This window comes from Saccopteryx leptura, chromosome X (genome assembly GCF_036850995.1).
Source record: "Saccopteryx leptura isolate mSacLep1 chromosome X, mSacLep1_pri_phased_curated, whole genome shotgun sequence".
Classification (NCBI taxonomy): domain Eukaryota; kingdom Metazoa; phylum Chordata; class Mammalia; order Chiroptera; family Emballonuridae; genus Saccopteryx; species Saccopteryx leptura.
Window position 1 is genome coordinate 88,569,984 of NC_089516.1, and position 26,481 is coordinate 88,596,464.

Consider the following 26,481-nt stretch of genomic DNA (forward strand, 5'->3'; position numbering starts at 1 on the left):
TGATCAAAGGAAATACAATGAGACTGTGTAAGGTAAAAAAAAAAGATTGAGCAAATGCATAAGTTTCAACTGCTGGAAACTGGGTCTCAAATCCACTTGAGAGCTTCTGGTAGACTGTATGGAACATGTTTCAGAATTCCTCACTTGTTATTCATTGAATATTGCATCAAAAATATAAACTTTCTGAAACTTGTGGCTTGATTTCTGTCAGTGCATTGTGTATTCCCAGAGTCAGAGAATGTTGTCAAGCAGAGAAATGAAAAAAGTTATCTGTTGTCTTTAGTCTCCAGGATAGGATGAAGTTGAGAGTTAAAGAGAGAATCTATTACTGTTCTATCCTTACATGATTAATATCCACTCATGCTTCACCTAATGTCTACTCTGTTCTATCACTGATCCTTTATGGTAATGTGTACTTGCAGATTTTTGAAGAGAAAAATAAAGACAACAGAGGTATAATGAGATAAGCATTAGTACTTGATGTAATTTTTTCTGATATTAATTTTCTGCTTTATCATGAATTTTAGACTTAATTTCCCCTACCTTCAGTTTGTACTTATACTGGTCTGGGTGGTCTGACATTTTGAGTGACCTAGACCTCTTCCTCTGAAAGACCTAAGCCTCTGGGTACCTTTCCCTTGTCTGTCCATCATTGCTACAATTTCTCTTTTACTATTAATATCCAACATGAAAACACAAAAAAAGAATCTGAGTAAATGTCCTCATTACAGAGCATCAATCTTAGCTCTTTGTGACATCAGATTCAATTACCATTACTGGTATTATAACACTTTGTTTCCCTACTCTTCGACTAGTAGAAGGAATCCAAAGAGCTCCATTACAGCCATAAATTTAGATATCATGGTTCTATTCTTATGCTTACCAATAGAAGCTCTTTCTTGTGGAAAGCAAGAACCATAGAAGCTATAGTCGCTGGGGAAAAAAATCACAAATTCTTCAAGTGGGTCACTGGGAGTGATTGTGGGTGTGTCATTTCATCATCTCCCAATTGTTCTTGGACGCCTGTGATCTATCTCTTGGAGAATAATACAACAAAATTTACATTTGTGTAGATGATATACTACATCCTGAATAAAAGCATTGCAACTTCTGTCATTTCCAAGTTAGTATCATAGCTGCACTATCAAAATTGTTTCAATGTTTTATCAGACTGGCAGTTGATGAATAATATAACATATTGAAAAAAACAATGAATTATGTAGTCATGTGTCTTATTTGGGCAAATTCTTGCTAAAAAAGTAGGTGCCTTGCTCAAAGGTGAAATATACCCAGTATGAATCTGACACTGTTAGCCCCTGATTAATAGTGTTAGCAGAAACACTGTGTACAGACAAAGTACACCTGCACCAAAAATTCACGTCTTTTTTAGGAAAGACGAACTTCCACTGTGTGGAAGGAGTCATATGTAATCAATGTCCCACCATGAGACTAGTGGATCCCTTTGAGAACTGGCATTATATATCAAGGGTCTGGCCTCAGTCTTTATTGTTTATGGAAGAAATATTTAATAGCAAAAGAATGGAACTTAGGCCCTGTCGGGTTGGCTCAGCGGTTGAGCGTCGGCCTGGTGTGTGAAAGTCCTGGGTTCAATTACCAGTCAAGGCACACAGGAGAAGCACCCATCCGCTTCTCCACCCTTCCCCCTCTCCTTCCTCTTTATCTCTCTCTTCCCCTCCTGCAGCCAAGGCTCCATTGGAGCAAAGTTGGCCCGGGCCCTGAGGATGGCTCTATGGCCTCTGCCTCAGGTGCTAGGATGGCTCTGGCTGCAAAGGAGCAATGCCCCAGATGGGCAGAACATCGCCCCCCAGTGGGCATGCCGGGTGGATCCCTGTCAGGTGTATGCAGGAGTCTGACTGCCTCTCCAATTCTAAATTCAGAAAAATACAAAAAAAAAAAAAGAATGTAGGTTAGCTTCAGTGAAAGGGAATCCATACTGTGCATAATTGCCAATTTTGTTACCATGTGTAGTTGTTGCATGCCCCCCCCAAAAAAGATTGGAACCTTATCAAATTCTTGGAACCTATGAATATTACATTATTTGGAAAAAGCATCTCTACATGTATAATTACGTTAAAGGACTTGAAATGAGGCGATAATTATGAATTTTTTGGGTAAGTCCTAAATTCAATGGCAAGTGGGTTTATAAGAGACACACAGAAGAAATACGTTCAGGTAGGAAAAGAGGAGGCAAAGTGAAGAAGGAGACAGTGACTGGAGTATATAGCAACAAACCAAGAAAGCCAAAGCATTGTCAGTAGCTGCCAGAAGCCATGAGAAATTATTCCCCAGAAACTAAGAAAAGAACATTACCCAACTAACATCTTGATTCTGGACTTCTGACCTTTTTAACATGAGATAATAAATGCCTTGTTTTAAGCAACCAAGTTTGTAGTGATTTTTTAAAAGCATATCTAAGAAACTAATATGGTATGATTACTATATTAATGGTCTCATTGTGTAAGCAATGGGGTGAAAAAGAAGATAAAATAGAAGAAATCCACTAAAACAGTCATTCTATATAGCTGGTTGTTCAATGCCTTCTTAGTACAAATATTGATTGACTTATGACCATTTGACTTTACTACCACAATCGCTAGCCATGACTGCTCTGCATCTGGCAGCGCAAGCGTTGCCCAGCTGGGCATATGACAGTGCGGATCAGTTTCTGGCAGCACTACCATCTCCGCATGCACCATTTCAACTGTTATCCCAGACTCGGTACAGCAATTTGTGTTTTGTGTCTTGGATATTTTTCATCAAACCCCTCCCAAGATGTCTACCAAGAGGAAATTGTCTTTGCAAATATTAAAGCAGTTGTACTAGTAATGCAGTGTTTTACTTAAAACCGATGAATATAAAAATAAGAAACAAAATGATGTAGAGATGATACAAATGGCATAAAATGAACAAAGAAAATTATGATATATAACAATAATAAAAAAATTATGATAAAATATGACCTAAAGATTTTTATAACATCATTTCACAGTACTGTATATATAGCCTACTCAACTTATGACCAAATTGTGTTACGACCGGTCTGTCGGAACCAATCGTGGTTGTAAGTCAAGCACTAGCTGTAGTGGATACTCTCAGGTGGGTATTGACTTGAGACAAAGATCCATACGTGCTGTGCCTACTATTATAGGCTCAGCTACATTCATTTCCCTTAAATTTGTCTTCAGTCTTAAAATCTTGTTCATTCCACTTCTGATTATCAGCCCAATTATACCTTTTTACTTTGGTGAAGAAAGTATCTTCTGTGGTCCCCTGAGGAAGATAGTCTAATGAAGTGTTATATAGTCTTCCATACTTAACTTATTCTATTGATAGTATGCCCATCTTTCTTAGCCTTCTAATTATTTCTTCAATGCTCTGGCAAAATAGTTCAGAAACCATCACTTCATTTACAGTGAAGAATACTTTAGTTCTCCACGTAGAACCTAATCTACACAATTTATCAGTCTGGGATGGTTTCTGCCCCCTGAATGGTCCCTTTAACCTCCCAAACTATGTCCTCTAGCCGAGAAATACAGAAAGTCCTTAATGTGTTCAGAAATTGTTTACAGGTCAATCGGACAGAGCATTGACAGCATCTGGTACAAATGTCAAAGGCTATATTATGCGTAGTGAATTCAAATACATCTTGATTAGAATTTTGGCTTTATTTATTAACAACTCTCTAATCTTGGGTCATTCCTTAATCTTTATGAGACTTAATTTGCACATTGAAAATAAGGAAATTCATATAATTCATCATTTGATGGGTAAATTGAGATAATGCACATGAACTGCTTTACACAGTGCCTGGGACTAGCCAGTAAATATTGGAAGTGAGGCCAAAACTAAGTTATTTGACTCCAAAACCTGGGCTTTTTACCATTATGTCATATTAACTGGAAAGGCGAGGACGAGCAGAAATCATAGTACACAGCACCAAGCCTCCATATCCTCTCACTCCAGTGGAAGGTTTCAGGTTCAAAGTTTGTGATAATTTTCGATGGTTAACTGCACAAATAGAATTCAGGTTCAGAGAAACTGCATAACCTCTTAAGCTTTTCTTATCATTTGGAGAAAGGAGGAGATAGGATCTATTGATATTTCACTTTCTTCCGGGTTTACTGGAAAAGATTTTGAAGACAGTATCCTAGCAAATATTTAATAGATTACACTTGGACATCATTTGATTAACATCTAAAATTTGCACCTAAAATGCATATGAGAAAATGACTATTTACAAATTCTTAATTAGCCTTATAATTGACATATCTCATGTTCTCCATTAGCTTAAATGGTACAAAGGACTTTTTTTTTATGTTGGAAGAGATTTACATTGTGCTTGTTTTTACTGTCACTTTAAGTTAGAAAGCAATTAACAAATGACCTCTATTATGTTGTTTCCTTTCTCTTCCAGACAGTTCACATTAGAGTTCACTACTGGATTGTAGATGACTGTTGTCACCTTAGGAAACTATTCAACCAATCAATTTCTTCCCCAAGGTTGGCATTAACTACTGACATTTTAATTATACAACCATATTAACAATCCTTATAATCCTTAAAATTTTTATTTAAAGCTGTTTATGGCCCGATTCATGTGTTTACAATGGGATTAGATGAAGTTTGTTCAGGGTGTGTTAGCCTCTTCCACATCTTGCTGATTCCAACTACATTTTAAAATGCTACTTCATTTTATGTACCTTTCAGTTCTTAGAAAGAAAAATATGAGGGGAAAGGAAAAAATAAAAGAAAAATCTCTGACCTTCTTTGTAGAACTTTCTTTTAGTGAGGATTTTATCTTTCAGCTAGAACTAGAAAATGAATAAGTGGTTTCTCAGAATTAACTTTGACTCATTTGGTCTTACTTTGTTCGCTTGAGTAATAAGAGTAGTACTTTTCTGCCTGGTATATTCTATGATATATTTACAAGTTTGTTGCAAGCAGCAAATCAAGTTTCTGAGGAAAGTGGCAAATAAACTTAGCCATGGACAGCCACTGGAGACTTTTCACAGTGTAAACACTTTCATCTAACAACTTCTCCTGGTCACCAGAAAATTGGAAGTAGATTATACTCAATGGTACAATAAACTTGAACTATTGGCCAAGTTTTCAAAAATATTTATGTCTTCTCTCTTTCTTAGTGAGAACCTTATGTTTACCTACACCTGCAGTACTTAAGCTAAAGTTTCTTCCCCTAACACACAGGGTGGGGCAAATGTAAGCTTAAGGTTGTAAGTATAGGAAACAAAGTTTATTCTTGTATTATTATTTATTAACTATTGTATTATATATTTTCCATTTGATCAACTGTATACTTACTTTTGCCCACCCTGTATTTTTTTCTGTGTATTTTTTGTAGGAACACACAAAATATTATAAGGAAATCAAGAATTGTATTGAGCTAGATCTGCGTTCTCACATATTTCCATTACTTTGTTACCCGAGGCAAATGAACCAAACTCTCTGAGCTGCAGTTTCTTTTTTTTCTAAAATAGAGACAATAATGCCTGTCTCAGTAGTGTAAGTGTGGATCAAATTAGATAACATGTGAAAAGACAATACATTTTGTATTTAAAATGGGAATCAAAGGGGAACTTTGGCTACACTTTTGCACAGGTCTGTTGCCTAAGAATAGCATAAGATTTGGTGCTAAAGATCTGTGTTGTCTGACCTGTGAAAGAAGCACATAAATGAATTTAGTCTGGCTTTTTAAATTCTTCTTTAAGGCCAACATTTTAGTGTTTGATATATCCAATTCTGTTGGACGATAAGAAGAGTTGAAAATATTAATATGAGAGGTTTAAATTGCCAGGAGATTTAATTTGCTTTTCTGAACATTTCTCTGACCTCTTCCTACAGAAAGACATACATAAGATTCCTGACATTATAAAGAAATAGAAAGTTCTAGCGTAGACTGGGGAAAATAATTTCCTTGTAAAGGCCAGGGACTGAAATTCCAATAGGAGGTAACTATTTAATTAAACTCAGAAAATTATATTTGATCTAAATGACAAAATATAAATTATTATCTCTTTATGTATCATTTTTCTTCTAGTAGAACATTAAAGATCATGAAACCAACAAACTGTACATAAAATATTAATATTACAATCAACACAAATAGGAATCAAGTATTTATTTTTCACTGTCTGTGTACTTAATATTATTATAGAAACTTTGGTGTATTCGGAAGAAATATATAATGACAGTTTCCTACCTATAAAGGGTTTGCAATCTAGTTATGGAGTTCAGACTAGCACACATAGCGTATCAATAGATAAACATATAAACTAGCACATAATTCTGAATTTTGAATTTATTCTTTTTATATTGATTTGAGAGAGAGAGAAAGAGAGAGAGAGAGAGTTTCGTTGCTACACTTATGTATGCATTCATTGTTTGATTTTTGTATGTGCTCTGACTGAGGATCGAACCCGCCACCTTGGTGTATCAAGACAACACCCTAACCAACTGAGCTAATTCTTAGGTTTACAAATAGGTTTAAAAATACCAATTCATTTTCTTCTTTATGTTGAAGAAAGTATACTTGGTCTGTAATTTTCAGCATATATAAATAATATTTGCACCCTATCAGACTAAATTTTGGGTTCAGGATCATGGAACTCTTACAAAAATCATGTATATTTTAAAGTAGGTATTTCTTGAACTTAGAGTGAATTGTGTCCCTGAGAAAGATGTTAAAATAAAAATTATTTGGATCCAAGAAAAATGTTCCATGGGAAAGAGAAATGTTATAATAAAGAATTGCATCTTCAGTCATGGACTTGCATACAATCACTCACTCATTTACTTATTAAACAATCTGTTTTTGAGTCAATGATGTGCTAAACACTATATGTACAGAGACGAATGCAACAGATCTGTCTCCTGAGCTTAGTCTACTGGCAGAGGCAGACAATAAATAAGCAAACAAATAAATATAGAATGATAAATTTCTATGTTCTATTTAATAACAGAAGCTGAATGAGACTATAACAATGGAGGCAAGCTAGAGTATGCTAGAGAAAACTTCTTACAGGAGGTGATTATTAAAAAGAGCCAGATTTTTAGAGTCTGTGAAAGAACAGCTAGCAATGCATATGCATGTTCCAAAAATGGAAAGTCACTGTAGTTCAGGCATAAAAATAAAATAAGAGAGTGTCATGAAGTGAGGTTGGAAAGGTAACAGTGGTCAAAACTCGTGGACTCCTTTAGGGCAGTAGAACTTTATTCTGAGTGCAAAAATAGAATTGTTGGGTTTGAAGAGAACAAGTGACATAATCTGATTTGCACATTACAAAGAAAAAAGATTAGAAAGGAAATTTTTTCTTTTGTTCATTTGTAGAAAAAATTAGAGGAGGATAAGAGAGAAAATGCCTGAGTCCAGTGCATGTTTGCATATTTAATAAACTAAAAATATATGCCTTTCTTTTACATGACATAAAGCTTTTAGAATTATGTTTATGTGTCAATAAATGAGGCAGAAAGAGTGATCTTTGGATGTAAAGTCTATGAAAAGAGAGGCTTCATTTGTCTTATATAAGTAGAACTTAATTTAGTACTGGCTTCATTTGTCTTATATAAGTAGAACTTGATTTAGTACTATGTACCTAATATTTGTCAAAATATTTGTTAAATTTATTAATTTATAAATAAATAAAATAATTTTGATTATTAATATGAACAAATTCTAAAAGAATGACTGCTATTTGGAAGAACTGTGGTTTCTCAGTATAGCAGAATTAAAAATATATATATTGTGCAAGAGATAGGGATCCAGTAATAGCCAAGAGTAGGATGAGATTACCTTTTCTCTAAAGGGAAGACGAAAATGTGAGAAAACTTCATGAATATAAAATGTGTGCTGCTTGCTATAAATACAATAAATAATAAAATGTGTAAGCTAAGGAAAACATTGTTAATGGTGCATCTTTATGAAGTGGATAATTCTGAAATAAGAACTGCTTGTAATGAAGTCAGCAGAAGATTAAAATGAAAGAAAAATTTAGGAAGTAGAAATAGTCCCTTGGCAACATGTGTAATACAAACATTTATTAGATATATTATGAAGTTTTAAAAAAGAAGAAAGCAAGCCAAAAAACCCCACTATCTTTAGAAAAACTAAGTGACTTTTCTAGCTTAATATTACCTAGGTAGTATTTACCAAGGGGGAAAAAAAGAAAACAATGCTTATCTACATGGACTGTTTCCTTTAAAATACATGTTTAATCTTTCTACATATATAGTAATTTTAAAATCAGATAGAGACTGTAATTGACATTGTAAGTTCTGTATAATAATCTAAGTCACATATTTATGCAAGATACACTCTCTGACACATGATAATTAGCCAACCAAAGGTAAATATTCATAGTGTAGGTTTGCAAATAGCACTTATCCCTTGATGATGCTCCCAAAAGCAATTGGGATATACTTGCAGCCAACAGAAAAAGATAACTCAGAAATTATCCCAGCATCTCCAAAGACATCAGCAGCTAACACAACATAAAGAAGAATCTATCACTAAAAGTAAAGCCTACCCAAGAAAACACAAAACTGTACATTAATGAGAAAAAAATATATGCTCACTTATCTTCTTTGCAACGTTATTTATAATAGCCAAGATAGAAAAAGCAACCCAAGTATTCGGCAATAGATGACTGGATGAAAAACAATGATGCATATATAGAATGGAATATAATTCATCCATAAAAAGAATGAAATCTTACCATTTGCAGCATCATGAATGAAACAAGAGGGTATTACACTGACTGGAGTAAGGCAGAGAAAGACAAATACCATATAATTTCATTTATATGTGTAATCCAAAGAACAAAATAAATGGAAAAACAAAATTGAAACAGAGTTATAGAGGACAGACTGATGGTTGCCAGAGGGAAAAAGGCTTGGGGGACGGGGTCTAAAAGGTGAAGGGATTGAGAAGTACAAATTGGTAGACACAAAATAGTCACAGAAATGTAGAGTATAACATGGAGAATATAGTCAATAATATTATAATAACTATGCATAATGCCAACTGGGTACTGGAAATATCAGGGGGAACAACTTGTGAAGTATGATTGTTTAACCTCTACACTGTGTACCTGAAATTAATACAGAATACTATTGATTCCAAACTGTAATTGAAAAGTAAATATAAATAGAGGAAAAAAAAAAACTCTTTCAAACATACATAAACCACCAAAAAATGGATTATGTTTAGTTATGAGTCATTTATTCTGTAATTCAATATATGTTTTCCCCATGGAAGCAATGTTATAAAGTTAACTTCAAAGGATATTTTGGTAAAAGCCAATTTAACCCATAATGTATCCAAAATGCAAAACAGTAGCAATAAAAAATTCTAAATGTATATAAAACCCACAGAAAACACTCAATTTTAAATATGGGAAATAAAAACATTTCAAGGTCTACATGACTTCACTCATGTATGACAGCTGATAAAACCATTTAGTATATTCCCTGATAATGACTTATCAATGTCATTGTTTCCACCTTTCTAAAACAGGATTCTACTAACACTCTAAATGTACGTGTGTAATCCGAAAGCACAGCAAGTAGGGTCATGTTCACAGCATCAACAGCCTGTGGACCTGCGCTTGCATCTGCTACACAGCAATGGGTAGTGTTCTAATCTCCTAGCTCTGACTTGTCTGCCCTTCCAAATTATTTTCCACAGTGAAAAGACATTTAAAATTTGCCTCATTTAAATTATTATAAAGAAAGAAGCACTCATTTTAGAATATCACTTACTGTAAATAGGGCTCTACCCACAACACAGTGCTTTGATTAAAAACATAGAATTTTATATATTCCCAAAAGGGCAAGATCTACAGGCTTAGATCAGGTGTTTTTAATTTTTTTGTCTAGTTTTCAGGGATCATAATAAATGGATAAGCACTCAGAACTTGCATTAACTCATAGTTTAAGTCTGATTTGTTTTCAATGAGTCTAATTCCCATGTAGCCTTACCTTGAGCAACTTTTCCATACAATGCACAGGTAAGTAGTATTTGAAAAACATTTCCTCAGAACTATGTTTGCATATAGCAAATTGACCATTTGTCAGTCCTTTATATTGAGGATTTATTCATATAACTTATTTCTGCAGAGAAGGTCAAGATAACTTTTTGGGACATACATACATAAATATGTAGTTTCTCTTTGAGTAATTCCCATCATGTAGACATGATTTATTTTGTAATTTGCCTACTGAAGGCTAGATTGCACAAAAGTGTAGGGTGCTTGCATTGTTGAAATGCACTAAAAATTGTTTAAATAAAATCATGTGCTATTTACATTCCTTTATATTTTGAAATTACAATTGACATTTAGTATTATTTTATATTAGTTTCAGATGTACAGCATAGTGGCTACACATTTATATAATTTATGAAATGACTCCTCGATAATTTTAATAATGAGTAGGCACCATACATAGTCATTACAAAATAATTGACTATATAGTCTATACTGTAATTTACATCCCTATGACTATTTTGTAATGGCCAATTTGTATTTCTTAATCCCTTCACCTTTCACCCAACCCTCCAACTCCCTGTCATCTGCTAATTATCAATTTGTTCTCTGTATCTATGAGTCTGCTTTTCTTTGTTTATTCATTTCCTTAATTTTGTCCTTTAGATTTCAAATATAAATTAACTCATGTGGTATTTATCTTTCTCTGATTTATTTCATTTAACATAGTACCCTCTAGGTCCATCCATGTTGTCAAAAAGGGGAGAGTTCAATCTTTTTATGACCAAGTAATATTTCATTGAATATATGTACCACATCTCTTTATTTTTAATTTATAAATTAAATGTAATGGGGTGACACTAGTCCATTGAAACACATAGGTTTCAGGTGTACGTCTCGATAGCATGTGAACTATTCATTGTGTTGTGTGCTTATCACTCAGAGTCCAACCACTTTCTGTCACCATGCATTTGATCCTCCTTATTCTCCCTCCCTCACCCCATCCCTTTGATAGCTACTTCATTTTTGTCTATGTCTGTAAGTGTCAATTTTATATCCCACATGAATAAAATCATATAGTTCTTAGCTTTTTTAAATTTAATTTAGGTCCATTCATGTTGTTAAAAATGGCAATATTTTTTTTTTATCATTTCTGAAGGATGAGTGGTATTTCATTGCCTATATGTACCATGTCTTCTTTCTCCAGTCCTCTGTAGAGCAACATTTTTGTTGTTTCTATAGCTTGGCCACAGTGTATAATGCGGCAATGAACATGGGGGGGGGTGCATATATCTTTACTAGAAAGCCTGGCGGTCATACAAAATGACCGCTGTTCTAGATATTATAAATTGTAATTAAAATGATTTGTGCAAAGGTGTCTGCTAATTCAAACTGAATTACCCAGGGCAGGTGGCGAGGACGCCCCTTTGCTTACTGCCCCACGGGGTTTCCCCCTTCTACTTGCTTAATTGCTTAAAGTAGAGTGCAATGAAGGAAACCACTGGTGGTACATTTCTTAAGAGCCACCGCTAGCTCAATAAATAAAGGTGATTTAAATAATAAAATGTTAATTCACATGTCAAAGATCTCTTTGTACACAACATTTCTTGTGTAGATCTTTCCATCATTTTTAAGCTCGCCTTGCAGAGGACCATCAATTATTTTTAATTTTACGTCCATTCTTTCACAAATTCTTGAACAGGCAACATAAAGTTGACCATGTCCAAATGCAGGTTCAGGTACAAAAATGCCAACACGCTTAAGCGTTTGGCCCTGAGACTTATTGATGGTCATAGCAAAGGCAAGTTTTACAGGAAATTGTCTACGTCTCAATTGAAACGGCAACCCTGTTTGAGATGGAGCCAAATCAATTCTTGGAATGACATGTATTTCACCTTTAGAGGAGCCAGTCAAAGACTTAGCTATTATGACATTATTTTTCAATTGGAGAACCTCTAGTCTTGTACCATTGCAAAGACCCCTTCTGGTGTTAAGATTTCTTAACAGCATAATAATTGCTCCAATCTTTAACCTCAATTTGTGAGGTGGCATGCCAGAAGGCAGGACTATTTGAATGCCGTGGCAACTTCACCCCATTGGCTAGTACAGTTACGCAAGCAACCAATAAGCTATCGGCGACAAACAGACACTTAAGCTGCATATAATAAAGATGTATAAGTGTTTTCAAGTTTTTTGGGAGAAAACACAGTAGAGGGATTGTTGGGTCATATGTAACTCTATTCTTACTTTTTTGAGGACCCACCATACTCTCTTCCATAGTGGCTGTGCCATTGTACATTCCTGCAAGCAGTGAATGAGAATTTCTTTCTCTCCAAAGCCTCTCCAACACTTGTTATTACCTGTTCTTATTGATAACAGCTAATTTACAGGTGTGAGGTGGCATCTCTTTGTAGTTTTAATTTGCATTTCTCTAATAACTAATGAAGATGAACATTTTATCATGTATTTATTTGCTGTTTGTATGTTTTCTTGGGAGAAGTGTATGTACAGGTCCTCTCCCCACTTTTAATTAGATGGCTTGTTGTTGAGCTTTGTATGTTTTTTTATATATTTTGGATAGTAACCCCTCGTCAGAGCTGTTATTTGTGAATATCATCTTCCATTCAATTGGCTGCCTTTCTGTTTTGTTGTTGGGTTGTTTGGTTTTTTTGTTTTGTTTTGTTTTTTTGTTTTTGTTTTTTTGCTGTGCAGAAGCTTTTTAGTTTAATATAATCCAACTCATTTATTTTGCCTTTACTTCCCTTGCCTTTGGGTTCAGATTCATAAAATGTTCTCTATGGCCAAGTTACATATGTTTAGTACTCATGTTTTCTTCATGTAATGTATTGTTCCAGATCTGATGTTTAAGTCTTTACTCCATTTTGAATTGATTTCTGTGCATATACACATTTCCTTATCTACTTGTATATTGAAGGACACTTGGGTTGCTTCCATTTCTTGGCTATTGTAAATAACACTGTAAAGAACATAAAGATATAAATAAGCTTTCAAAATAGTGTTTTGGCTTCTTCTTCAACTAAATACTCAGAACTAGAATCACTGAGTATCAAGGCATTTCTATTAAAAATTATTTTTTATTAAGGTATATATAGTTCATCTAAATAACATTATTTTCAAGTGCACAACCTATGATTTAACATTTATATATCTCACAATGTGATCAACAAACTAAATCTAGTAATCATCTGTCATCATGCAAAAGCATCACATTATTATTGACTATATACTGGTTCAACTTTACATCCCTCCTACCACCCCTCTTTTCTTTAGCAACCATCAGTTTGCTCTTTGTTTCTATGAGTTTGTTTTTATTTAGTTTTGTTTGTTTATTTGTTTTGTTTTGCTTTTAAATTCCACAAAGAAGTAAAATAAAGCAGGATTTATATTTCTCTGACATTTCATTTAACATAATACCTCAAAATCTATTTATGTTGTCATTGAATGGCTAAAGATGTGATATATATGTATATGTGATATATATATATATAAATATATACACATATTTATACAATTAAATATTATTTAGCAATAAAAAGGTAGTTATATTTTAAATTTTTTTGAAGACCTTCTATACTATTTTCCACAGTGACTCCACCAATCCGCATTCTCATCAACAGTGCACAAAGGTCACCTTTTTCCCACATCTTTACCAAAACTTTTTTTTTAAAATTTATTGATGATAGCCATTTTGACAGGTGTGAGGTGATATCTCAAAGAATGATCTGGGTTATAGCCAACAAACAAGATGTTCTGAGGAAGAAATGAGTTAAAATTCACTATAAAACTAGGTTTGATTTTAAAAATTATATAAAATAAATAATGAAGTAAAAATAAATGTGCAAATAAGAAATGATTTCTTGTTATTTTAACCGAGTCAAAGAGTTTAAATGTTTAGCATTGCTTTTCAAAAGTTGAGAAAAAAGTTGAAAAATAGAATTATTACTGTAGAATCTAGATATAGATGGAACAGCAGCAAATCAAAAACCAGGAAAAGTAAATAAGTGGGTAAGTTACAAAGCAAGCAGTGTGAATGAAACATCTGAATGTAGAAGCTGAATACCTTACATCAAGACTTGCAAGAGGAAAATCAATCAACAAGTTGATTGAATTCAGTGTTAAGCATATGAACTCATGATGGAGTTAAGGGCAAAATCAACTGGACATGTAATTGACTTATCAAGTTAATAAGATGAATTTAAAGGACACATAGCAGAGCTACATGTTAATCCAAGAAATACAAAGGTGAAGATTAAAGGCTAGTAGCATATATAAGGTAAAGTATACATTAAAAATTAAAATGTGCTATATTCCTCTGCACAGAACAAAGATTGAGGTGAACTATGTAGAATAAATAGAAAATCGAAAGTAATTTCCAAAGCTTAGCAATTGCTTTAGTAAAAATCCATCATACCCTTGCCCGTAAAATACTTTTTCACCTCTTCATCTATATAGCTCAATGTTGTCCAAAGAATGAAATATGAAAAACATGTCAAGTTTCTTGATTTAAAATTTTTTGACACAGGTCTAGGAATCATTATTTTGACAAATCTCATGACTATGATATATACTAGAGTTTAAAAACCCACTGCTCTTGGTCTCCTTAATGTACTCCATTTAGACTTCAGAAGAGATGATCAACCATCAAAGGGGTCTGAGCAGAAGAGTGGCATTATCATACTTATGGCTCCCATGTTAAAAAATAGTCTGTGGGATCAACAGTGGAAATAAGAAGATCAGCTTGGTAGCTACTGTAGTAATCAAAGTGAGAAACGATGGTGGATTGGACAAAAGAGGTAACAATAGTGGTACTGTAATTCTTGGCTTAAAGTCAAACTATTCAACCAATTTAATTTACCAAGATAAATGCTCCCAAATGTACTAGTTAGTATTCTTTTGGTTGCATGTTACAAATAGTATGAACTAAAAAAAAAGTGATTTCTTGGTTTATGCAAGTGTGAAGTAAAATAGTGATTTTTTGAGGAATTAAACCATGTTGTTTAAATTTCTCTCTAACACTTGCTCATTTTATATCTTATATCTCACATTATATCTCTCATTTTTATATCTTACTTATTTTATATTTATTTTTACCTCATAGCTCTGTTTCTTTAATTCAGTTTTGTTTGCTGGTCTATCTACTTGTTTTTTGTTAATCCAACTCTTTCCTACTTAATACAGGGTTTCTCAGTGCAGTAAGAGGAGGAAACAGGAGGAAGAAGATGATATATCTTGTTCTTTTATTACATATTTTTAGCCTGAATCCCAGAGAAAGAATGTCTTATTTCCCTGTATTCACATGTAAAATTTGAGGAAATGATGTTGATTGTCATGGGAGCCTTCTCTGACGGAATCTTTGAAGCTAAGAAAATAGGTTATTATAAATTGTCAGGGCAGGGTGAATGAGATGGTCAGCCTTATGACCAGGATATTAGGTTCTATTTTGGCATCATCATTAGAATCACAGCATAGATAAGGAAACTTTCTCCCCCAAAATATGGTTGAGGTTAACAGAAGAAGGGAGAGTAATTCTGAACATATTAAAAAAACAAGACATATTCATAACACCTTGGTTTGGGATCTTGATAACATTATATGGAGTGAAATAAGTAAATCCGAAAAAAACAAGAACTACATGATTCCATACATTGGTGGGACATAAAAACGAGACTAAGAGACATGGACAAGAGTGTGGTGGTTACTGGGGGTGGGGGGGAGGGGGGCACGGGAGGGAAGGAGGGAGAGGGAAAGGGGGAGGGAAGGGCACAAAGAAAACTAGATAGAGGGTGATGGAGGACAATCTGACTTTGGGTGATGGGTATGCAACATAATTGAATGACAAGATAACCTGGACATGTTTTCTTTGAATATATGTACCCTGATTTATTGATGTCACCCCATTAACATTAATAAAAATTTATTTATAAAAAAAGAGATTGTGAATGATGCTTGCATATTAGTAAAATTATCCTTCAACGTCCTTTGTGGAAGCTATTTTCCACTTTAGAAAATTATCATATCTCTAATAAAAACGATTATTATTTTTGATTAAAATAATTTACATTACAATGCCTGAAACAGAATATTAAAAATAATACTGTTAATTAAGAGAAGTATAAAAATTATTGAGGTCTGGCAAACAATCATAGACAGCAGTTGGGTGCTTAATTAACATTTTTATAATGTTACTTTTTATTTTAAAATAATTAATCCATTAGCAATTCAATTGACACAGATAGAAAACTAATTACTTTAAATATTCACACATACAAAAGAATGAAATGCATTATAGTAATTATTGAAATTGCTCTTCCTTACAGTAATGAAAATAATATGCCACTTGTTTTTAAAATAAAAAGAAAAACACAAAACATGATTATTAAAAATGACAAACTGATAATCTTTTTAGAAATATATTTATAAAAAAAAGATTCATTTAGAAAGAGAATTGATCACAGTTCTTCAGATTAAATATACAAGTATTAAGAATACATTAAATATAACATATACTTTCATCAGAAAATTAAATGTTAATGGAAAACCTTTTACTGAGTTTAAACAGAATAAGAAAAATATTACATTCACAGTAAAGAGACTTTGTCTCTAGTTTCAGTTTAGCTGTTTCTTACCTTAGTCCATAAACATCTGCATATCATGAAATATTAATCCTGCAATTATTTTGTTATGTAATACAGTTGACCTTGAAATAAGGAGATTATTTTCAATTGTTTAGGTAGACCTAATGTAATCACATTAGCCCTTAAAATCAGTGCTTTTATCTGGCAATAAAGGAGGTTAAAAAGACTCAAAGCATGAGAAAGACTTGATGTGCTATTGCTGCTTTGAAAATGAAGATGTTAGAAGAAATGTGAGTAGCCTCTTGTAGACAGCCAGTCCCAGCTAGTAGTCAGCAAGTAAACAAGAACCTTAGTTCTACATGCGCAGGAAATGGATTCTACCTTTGACGTAGGAACTTGGAAGTATATATTTCTCGAGGTTTTAGGTGAGAACTTACACCTTCCCATATATTGACTTCCTTCTTGTAAGACCTTAGGTTGAACACACTTGGACTTTTGACTAAGAGTAGCTGTAATATAAATAATGTGTGCTATTTTAAGCTTATAAATTTGTTACAGCAGTGATAGAAAACTAATAGAGCTACTAAAACGTGAAGAGAGTTAAGTTTTGTGATCTCCATTTTTACTTCTGCTAAGTGAAGCAGCTGGACTTCATTAATATCAGTAATCTGGAGTACCACTGAACACTATTTCGGGAGATGTTAACGAATCAGACTTGAAAATATGTGTTGCAAGTCATTGAGTATATTTAGCAAAACTTCATTATAACAAAGACTCTGAGCAGTCTTGTATTTTTTAAAAACCTGCTTATTTTTATCTACGAGTATTCTGATTTCTTTAACACACATATAAACCAATATGGATTTAATATTGAAAAATTCATGTATAAATAATTTAATTTTCTCTTTCTAAAATAATTCCTATATACCATTAATAAAATAGATGACTAGCTCATGAGAATAAGTATAATAATATTATATTTTTCTCATAAAATTAATTTCTTTCAAATATTGTCTTGTTCCCTCCAAATGTTAGTTTATATAACATTTAATTCAACAGCCATGTTGACAATGATGACACTGTACTATATTCAATGGCTGACTTAATCTAATATACTTGATAAAAAAGAAAGCATATTTGCACTGTTTATATTTATTTTTCATTTATCTGAAACACATCAAGAAGTTAGGATTGCCAGCAGTATATCTTCTATCTTTTTTTTTTTCAGAGAGAGATAGATAAGGACAGACAGACAGGAACAGAGAGAGATGAGAAGCATCAATCATCAGTTTTTTGTTGCGACACCTTAGTTGTTCACTGATCACTTTCTCATATGCGCCTTGACTGTGGGCCTTCAGCAGACCGAGTACTCCTTTACTCAAGCCAGCGACCTTGGGTCCAAGCTGGTGAGCTTGCTCAAACCAGAAGAGCCCATCTCAAGCTGGTGACCTCAGGGTCTCGAACCTGGGTCCTACACATCCCAGTCTGATGCTCTATCCACTGCGCCACTGCCTGGTCAGGCTATCTTCTATCTTTGATAACTCTTTCTAATCTTTTCAAATCTCTGTCCTTTTTGTCATTCAGGTCTTAATCCAAACACTACACTTAAAACCATGTTTTCTGGCCATCCAAAATAAAACATCATTAGTCTTTAGCAAAGTCTTTTAATTCACTGCATAGCACTTACCACAGTCTAATATATTTTTATTTGCTTCCTTATTGCTTATTTCTCTTTATTGTTTTGTGAGGGCTTAGATCTTGTCTATCTTGGTAAGTACTGAGTGATCTAGTAATAAAAGCTTTCTCAAGGTTGATTTTAAACATATAATTTTTAATGCTTTATTAGGTAGTAGTTCTTCTTATTCAGGAACTATAAATGTCATGATTTTAAAATATATATGATTAATGGTAGGGCTAAGTGAGAATAACTGAATTTAAAGGTCTAGACTCCTTTACAGGCTTTTCAGAAACTCAAGTTCTGTAGACTCTTTTGACAGTTGAATCAGACAGTTAGTACAAACAGGGAGGGGCAAAAGTAGGTTTACAGTGTTGAGTATGTGAAGTACAGTTTATTCATATATTATTATTTATTATTGTATTATTTTTTATTCAAACTGTAAACTTACTTTTGTTCCACCTTGTATTGAAAAATACTACTAAAACCGTTTTAAAACAATTCCGAGCAAGTTGCCATGACAACTTTCGGATAGCTTTCTGGTACTGTTTCAGAACTTCCGTTTTCAGCTCCACAGAAGTTAATGCATGGGTTAAATGTTTAGAATCCATTTATATGAGATAATCTCTTTTTTTCTTTTAAAATTTTTCTTTATCATTAGAGAGAGAGAGGAGACATCAATTTTTTGTTCCACTTATTTATGCATTCATTGATTTATGTATGTACCCTGACCTGGGATTGAACTCGCACTTGGCATATCAGGACAATGCTCTAACCAACTCAGTTACCTGGACAGGTCTCAATAAATTTCTTGAATTGAATTCATTTGAACTAAATTGACTGAGGCTATACATCTTATTATTATAATTTTACTTACGTGAGATATTTTATAAATCAAACCATCATTAATGACAGGATTAAATAAAAGTGCTCCCTATTTAAATTATGTTTGAATACAATTCAGCTCCTTTATATTTTATTAACTATATAGCTTAAAGTTATGATTATCTTTAAAGAGCTATAGTGTTTTATATTTTAACGGCCATGATATAAATACTAAAATCTGCTTTTCTTAACATGTAAGTTTTGAACTTAATAAAGTTCCACAGAAAATATTCATATTTTGTCACTTCTACAAACTATATTCAATTTTTTAGATGTCTGATCATTTTCTAGACTCTAGTATTGGTAGACTTCAGAATTGCATTCATTCTCTCAAAAACTTAGGATCAAAATTAATTATTAAAATGGGAAATTATCTTATGAATATTGTAATTTGAAAGTTGGAACACATTGAGAACCAACTTAAAAATTTCATTTTAGTTTGACCTTGTATTTTTATGAATGTTTATGATGTATGACACAATAATACATAACATAGTTTTAGTCAGACTTATAATTGTCATATTCTTCATTTTTGCTTCATTAAGCTCATCAGCTCAGCTCTATAAAGAAAGTTGTATACTCAATTATAAATGTGTCTTATCATTTGAAAACATTTTGAATGTCACAGTGAGCATACCTGGCTATTAGAATCACAATAAAGCATGCAATTTAATTTTTAAGATTGATATTTTAATTGTGATATATGACTATATTCATCAGACAAAGCCCACAGTAATTCATGATATGTTTCAGGTAAATCGGAGATCCAGAAATATACTCCAGAAATAAAAGATTGGTAAATTATAATATAAACTCTCCAAAATATGCAGACTAGGCTTTTGGTAGTCTCTTTGCACTTTATGCACTTAAAAAAAGTAATTGTGATTTATTATTCTATGGAATTTATTCAAATACTATAGATTAGAATTTGTCATAAAATTCACACAGAAGTTTCAGTCATTTCACATGAAACTCAATATAAAGGTCAGAATATTAGTTAAGTGAGAAAGAATGAAGACCATTGTGGAAAAATATGTTAACATCACTCATTTTTAAAATGTTTCTAGGCCCTGGCTGGGTAGCTCAGTTTGTTGGAGCACCTTCTCTATATCAAAAATGTGGGCTCATTCCCTAGTCAGGGCACATACAAGAATCAACCAATAGATGTATAAATAAGTAAAACAAGTCAATATTTCTTTTTGTCACTTCTTTTTCTCTCTCTCTCTCTTGAATTTATAAATTAAAAAGATTATAAAAAATAATTAAAAATATAAAATGTTGCCAAAAGCAATTTAATACAAAAAGCAAGCACCCTGTTAAATAAAGTGCCTAAGTGATGAGAGAAAGGTGATCTGTTTGGTAACACAGTACTAACATCTTGTGTTAATATAATACCTTACAATTTAAAAAATATATGTTCACATATTATCTTATTATCATTTGTTTTTCACGTTCTTTAAGGGTTGTCAACTGAGATTAATATTTTTATTTTATGCAAAAGGAAAATAAAGCTCACAGGGATTAAGTTCTTTACTCAAGATCAAATAACGTGAGAAGTCTATGAAGCAATGTGAACATTTTGAAAGTGATAGTCTTTTTAAAAAGTATAAATTCGTTTGTAAAGGCTTGATAATGCAGATAAACCAAATGAACTAACTGCCAGTAGTGATACTGTGGGAGCTTGGAGAACCAGAGTCATAAGTTTTGCACATGTATGATTTAAGAAGCAACTACTAACACACACACACAAACACACACACATACACACATACCCTAACTTACTTTCCTTTGTAAATAGCTAAATAAACAGATGAAATATGAATTAAAAAATTAAATTAATGTACAGTTGGTAAGAAAGTGAGAATACAAAAAATAAACCAAATAATTAAGAACAGAATACCAGAAAGATAAGCAGAGAACTGAAACTGGCCTGTAAGGAGCCACTGTGCCACCTCACCCACAGGTGTTGTAAAGTACCAAAAGCTACAGAATCAATATTAAAATTTTAAGAGGCTTAAAAAACATTTTATTACTTTGGGTTGAGGGGTGCAGAGAAATTTTGAGAATAATCTCTGTACTGTGTCATTGGCATAAAACCAGGATGGCCCCTGGCATTGTATTGTAAATGCAAAGGGAAGGAAAACATGGATTCCCAGACATTCCACCACACCTGTGGGGAAAGGGGTCAATGGCTAGCCAGGTGCAGGAAGAGAAAAGCCAAGATAAACCTTTTCTTATAGTAATGAGCCATTTGCGGGCATTTGTCCCCACGAAACTACTTCTCCTATGTAAATGTATATGGTTAATACATGTGACTCTGGACAAAGAGATGGCGGATAAATACTAGAAAATATAAGAATGCCTTTTAATATGTAAAGAGACAGACATCTTTCTACCATTGTGTTGATTTGTAAATTTTGTTTTCTCTAAAATGATGTATGGCTTGCAGATTGAACATGGTCTTATCATGTTAAGGACATATGACTATAACCAATAGTGGTAAAGGGCACCTAATTGCAATTTTTACTTCTGTACTTCCCACTTACAAAACTATAAAAACTAGGTAGAACGAAGGGCCGGCGTGCTCTCCCTCAGATTTCTGTTGGAGTTGCCGCCGCTTGGCCAAGCTAGACAATAAAGCTTTGATGTGTAATCAACAGATTTTGTTCGTGTCTTCAACGTTTTGGGTCCCTCCGAATTAGGCTTAACATTTGGGGCTCATCCGGGATCAAGGGATGGCCATCGGTCTGCACACCGAAGCTTTCTTGTTCAACTCCTGGTAAGTAGAACAAGGTCGCGACCTTTGGTTGCCACACTAGCCCTGGCTGACGAGCCAGGAAGGGGCCGGTGGCCATCTCCCCTGGGACGCAAGGTTGGGAGATTTGGGAGGGCATCCTGCTTTTAAGGAACCCCGTTTGAGGTTAGATATTCCGAGTTTGAGGTTAAGAGTGGCGCCTCTTTGTCTATCTGTTTTTGCTGTTTGTCTGTTTTTTTGTTTTGTTTTGTTTTTTTGCTGTTTGTCTATCTGTTTTTGTAACTGCATTCGTCTTGGCTCTGTTCTCCCCACAGCCAGACACGGGTGGCAGAAGGGAAAGCAGAGAGGTAATGGAACTCCCCCAGAAGTGAGCACATGAAGTGAGGTAAAGCTTTTAGAGAGTGAAGCTTTTAAGTACAGTGTGAGGGGAGAGTATAGTAATAATTTGGGAGTAAATAACTATGGGAGTACTAGGTTCAAAAGTCAGGAACATTTTTTTTTTTTGTACAAATGTTTTTATTTGAGAATAAGTTGTTTAATCAGAATGAGGTAGAAACAGAGGAATGTAAATGTAAAAGCTTGGAATCTGAGAGTAACTCAGAAGATGGGAATATCACGGCTATGGCCATTTTAAACTTTGCGGTTCTGCAGCCCTCTGCTCCCAAAGCCTTTGTCTCAGGCCCTTGGAAATCTCGGCTCCAAAGAGCAGAAGGCTGGCCTCCCCAGGCAGGAGTGATGAGCTGAGAGCTGGTAAAGCGGCAGGGACAAGGCCGCCCGCGGACTAAGGTTCGTGCTGGCTTGCCCTGCCCCGTGCCTCCGAGGTGAAGCAAGCAGGCAACAGCGGAGGCAAAAGCGGTGGCAGGGGTGGCGGCTCTATGGCAGGCTGACCTTTGTGCGAGCAAGGTCCTCCTTGCCAGGGAGTCTCAGCCCCAGAAGAGGAGCAGGAAAATATCCCCCTCCCAGATAAGCTAAATGGAGGGATTTCAGCAGGGGTTGAAATGGAGGGATTTCGGCTGCTGGTTGTAGCAGCTATTAGAATTTATGAATGATTAGAAGACTAAGATGCTTTTTAAAGTTGTGTTATTATCTGACTTTCTTTAGTAAGTAGAAATACTTAAAAGTTTGGGAAAAATACAGATTTTTTCCAATTATTCTCTTTCTCTAACCTCATTTTATTTCTTTACTGTTCTATGCCTGAAATGTAAGCGAAGGGAATTCCTGTTTGGATGTGGCTAAAACAGAATCTCATAAACGGCCGTTCTCAAACCTTTTCGAGAGAGTTCTGTTTAGTTTCTATCCTTTAGTTCCTATCATAGTAGCCCTGCATAAAGATCAAGCAGGCCAAGTTCTAATTTCTAAAATCCCGGGTTTCTCTCTGATTTGTCTACCTTGTCTGATTCTTCTTTGTGTTTGGTCTTTGTTTAATGTTGTCTAAAGGTGATGTCTTAAGTTCTTGCATGCAAAAATTGGAAATGCCAGCTTTAATATTGAAAAAAATAAGATGATATCATCCCTACAAATTTTTAATTTTCTCTTCCTGCAAACTTCTACCCTCTTTTATTTGATCCAGCTGATAATGCTGTTTTGTCTTTTTCCAATCAGCTCTAGGTATATGGAAAAAGTTTATATAGGCAGATGGGGACCCTCAAACCCTCAACAAGATCTTCTGAGCTTGGCATTTAAGGAATATAATGACCAAGAGAGGAACAGAAAAGGCAGACAGAGCCCAAAAAAAGATCAGGCAAAATACCAGCTCTTGGCATACACCCATAAAGGCTCCAACGCCCCGAAGAGACTTCATAGGACTCCCATCAGGGCCCTGCTTCAAGAGTGGAAAGGAAGGTCATTGAGCTAAAGCCTGCCAGGCTTCTCGGCCCCACCAGGGACATGCCTTTACTATGGGAAAAAGGGACACTGGAAGGTAAGCTGCTCCCTCACTCCTCCAAGGGAGGGTTCAGTCTCTTCTAGCCCTGCTCCGGCTACCTGTGACCTGACCTTGTCAGCCTACTGAGGCTTGCCACTGAAGACTAAAGGTGCCCAGGGCCATTGGCCCCATCTCACATTGCTGTGGACGAGCCTAGGGTATTTCTTCCAAGTAGCAGGTAAACTGATCTCCTTTCTTATGGACACGAGGGCCACTTACTATGCCTTGCCTGAATATTCAGGGTTTTTTTATTCATCCCTCGAAGATCTCTCTTGTGGGTATTAATAGCCTTATTTTCTGCTGCTCTGTTTAATATATAGTGTTTCCTTTATTTCTCTTGCCTCAATGCCCCATGCATATTTTAGTCTGGGACTTACTCCTAATTTAGACGAATTTACCTCTGCTACCCAAGATAGTATATCCACAGGTTCTCTTCACCACGCCATGATTGCAGAGCTCCAGAGAAAGGCACCCTGGGTTCACCTCTCCAGTTTAAAGAAAACAGAAGCTCTGTCTCCGTATGTGCTGCAGATGGCTTTTCCAGTCTACCTGAATTGTTACCAGCTAGAAGCAGTGGTCATTGGGACTTGGAGTCTAGCTACAAAGCATGAAAATGTGACCACAACTCCAGTGCCTTGTGGACTTTTCCTGAATGTGTGTGACTCTTGCTCCTTGCGACACTTCTCAAACTGAAGTGGGGTTGGGTTACATTTACAAATAATATGAAGCAGTGATGGTATCAACATGGACTTGGTGAAATTACATGAACATGTTAAGGACATTTAAGACTAAAAATTTTATTTTACATCCTGTTGTATTAGTTAAGACTTTGCTTAATAATCTAATAGGTTTTAATCACTTCAAGAATGGAAAGGAAGGTCATTGAGCTAAAGCCTGCCAGGCTTATAACAAGGACACTTGTTATAATATCTGTTAGCATTAGCTGTTTTAATATTGTTATTTATTTTATATTTTTCCAGTCTGCCTCCAAATCCAAACATGGGAATTCAGATGAATATGAATCACAACACACAAATTTGAAATTTTAATAAATACAAAAGGGGAATCTGTTGGGGACCAAAATATAAACAGGGTGTTCTTTTATATCCAGGGGACAGGTGCTGGGCCTAACCACCCATCTCACCTGCCCAGTTAACAAAGAGCAATACCTGATTATTGTTTATCCCACCCATGCTTCCAAAGAGACTGGAGAAATGCCGTTCGGACAGAGAAGCACATGGACTTTGGGTCCCTGGGTTTACCTGACCCTCATGGGCCATTACATTGCTCTCCCCGCTTGCAGGTCCCATTTTGGTGCTCCTTGCCATGCTCCTAATTGGCCCCTGTGTTCTATGCACAGTGGCCACCCTAGTCAAACGCCAGTAGGGGCCGCCAACCTCCTGGTCAGTCGACCTATGTTTCAGCCTACCTACCAGCCTCTCCCCTCAGTAGATACCACGACTTATTCTCCCATTCAGAGGGGGGAATGAGGAGCCACTGCACCAGTGGAGTTGCCGCCGCTTGGCCAAGCTAGACAATAAAGCTTTGATGTGTAATCGACGGATTTTATTCGTGTCTTCAACGTTTTGAGTCCCTCTGGATTAGGCTTAACAGCCTGCTATTGGGATATTTAACATACCAGATAAACTTGAATTTTAGTTTTCGCTACTCACATGGAAAAGGATATGAGAAAAAAGCACAGGGCCCTCCCGAGATCAGAGTGTGTATATTAGTATAATCTTCCTTACTTCAAATAAAATTGGTACCCAAATGCTCCACCTTTGGTTTAAGTGTGGACTAGAAGTAAACCTTTACCTCTTGGAAACTACCAAGGAAACTTCCCTGTTTTGAACAATCATGCTGATTGTAAAGAAAAAAATGTATTTTCTGTGATAGTTTACAGCAAGCCTACCCTCATATGGTCTTGCAGCCTAAAATTTGCTTTACTGAGTACTCTACAGAATATCAAGTTTTGAATTTAATTAAAATTGTCTCTGATTGGTAATGCTCGCTGGTGCATGGTGTAATCAATTCCAAATCTTTTATGAAAGGATGAGAGGGTAAAAGACATTGAGAATAGTACAAACATTTTAGAGTTTTAGAAGGTGAAGAAAGATAGTATGCAGCAAAGGACATATTAAAGAGACAATTGTTAAGCCTAATCTGGAGGGACTCACAACATTGAAGACACAAACAAAATTTGTCGATTACACACCAAAGCTTTATTGTCTAGCTTGGCCAAGCGGTGACAACTCCTACAGAAATCTGAGGGAGAGTGCGCCGGCCCTTTGTTCTACTTAGTTTTTATAGTTTTGCAAGCGGGAAGTATAGAAGCAAAAATTGCAATTAGGTGCCCGTTACCACTATTGGTTATAGTCATATGCCCTTTAACATGATAGGAACATGTTCAATTTGCAAGCCATACATCATTTTGGAGAAAACAAAATTTACAAGTCAACACAATGATAGAAAGATGTCTCTTTATATATTAAGAAACATTCCTATATTTTCTAATGTTTATCTGCCATCTTTGTCCAGAGTCACACACATTAACTATATACATTCATATGGGAGAGGTAGTTTCTGTGGGGACAAATGCCCAAATGGCTCATTACTATAAGAAAAGG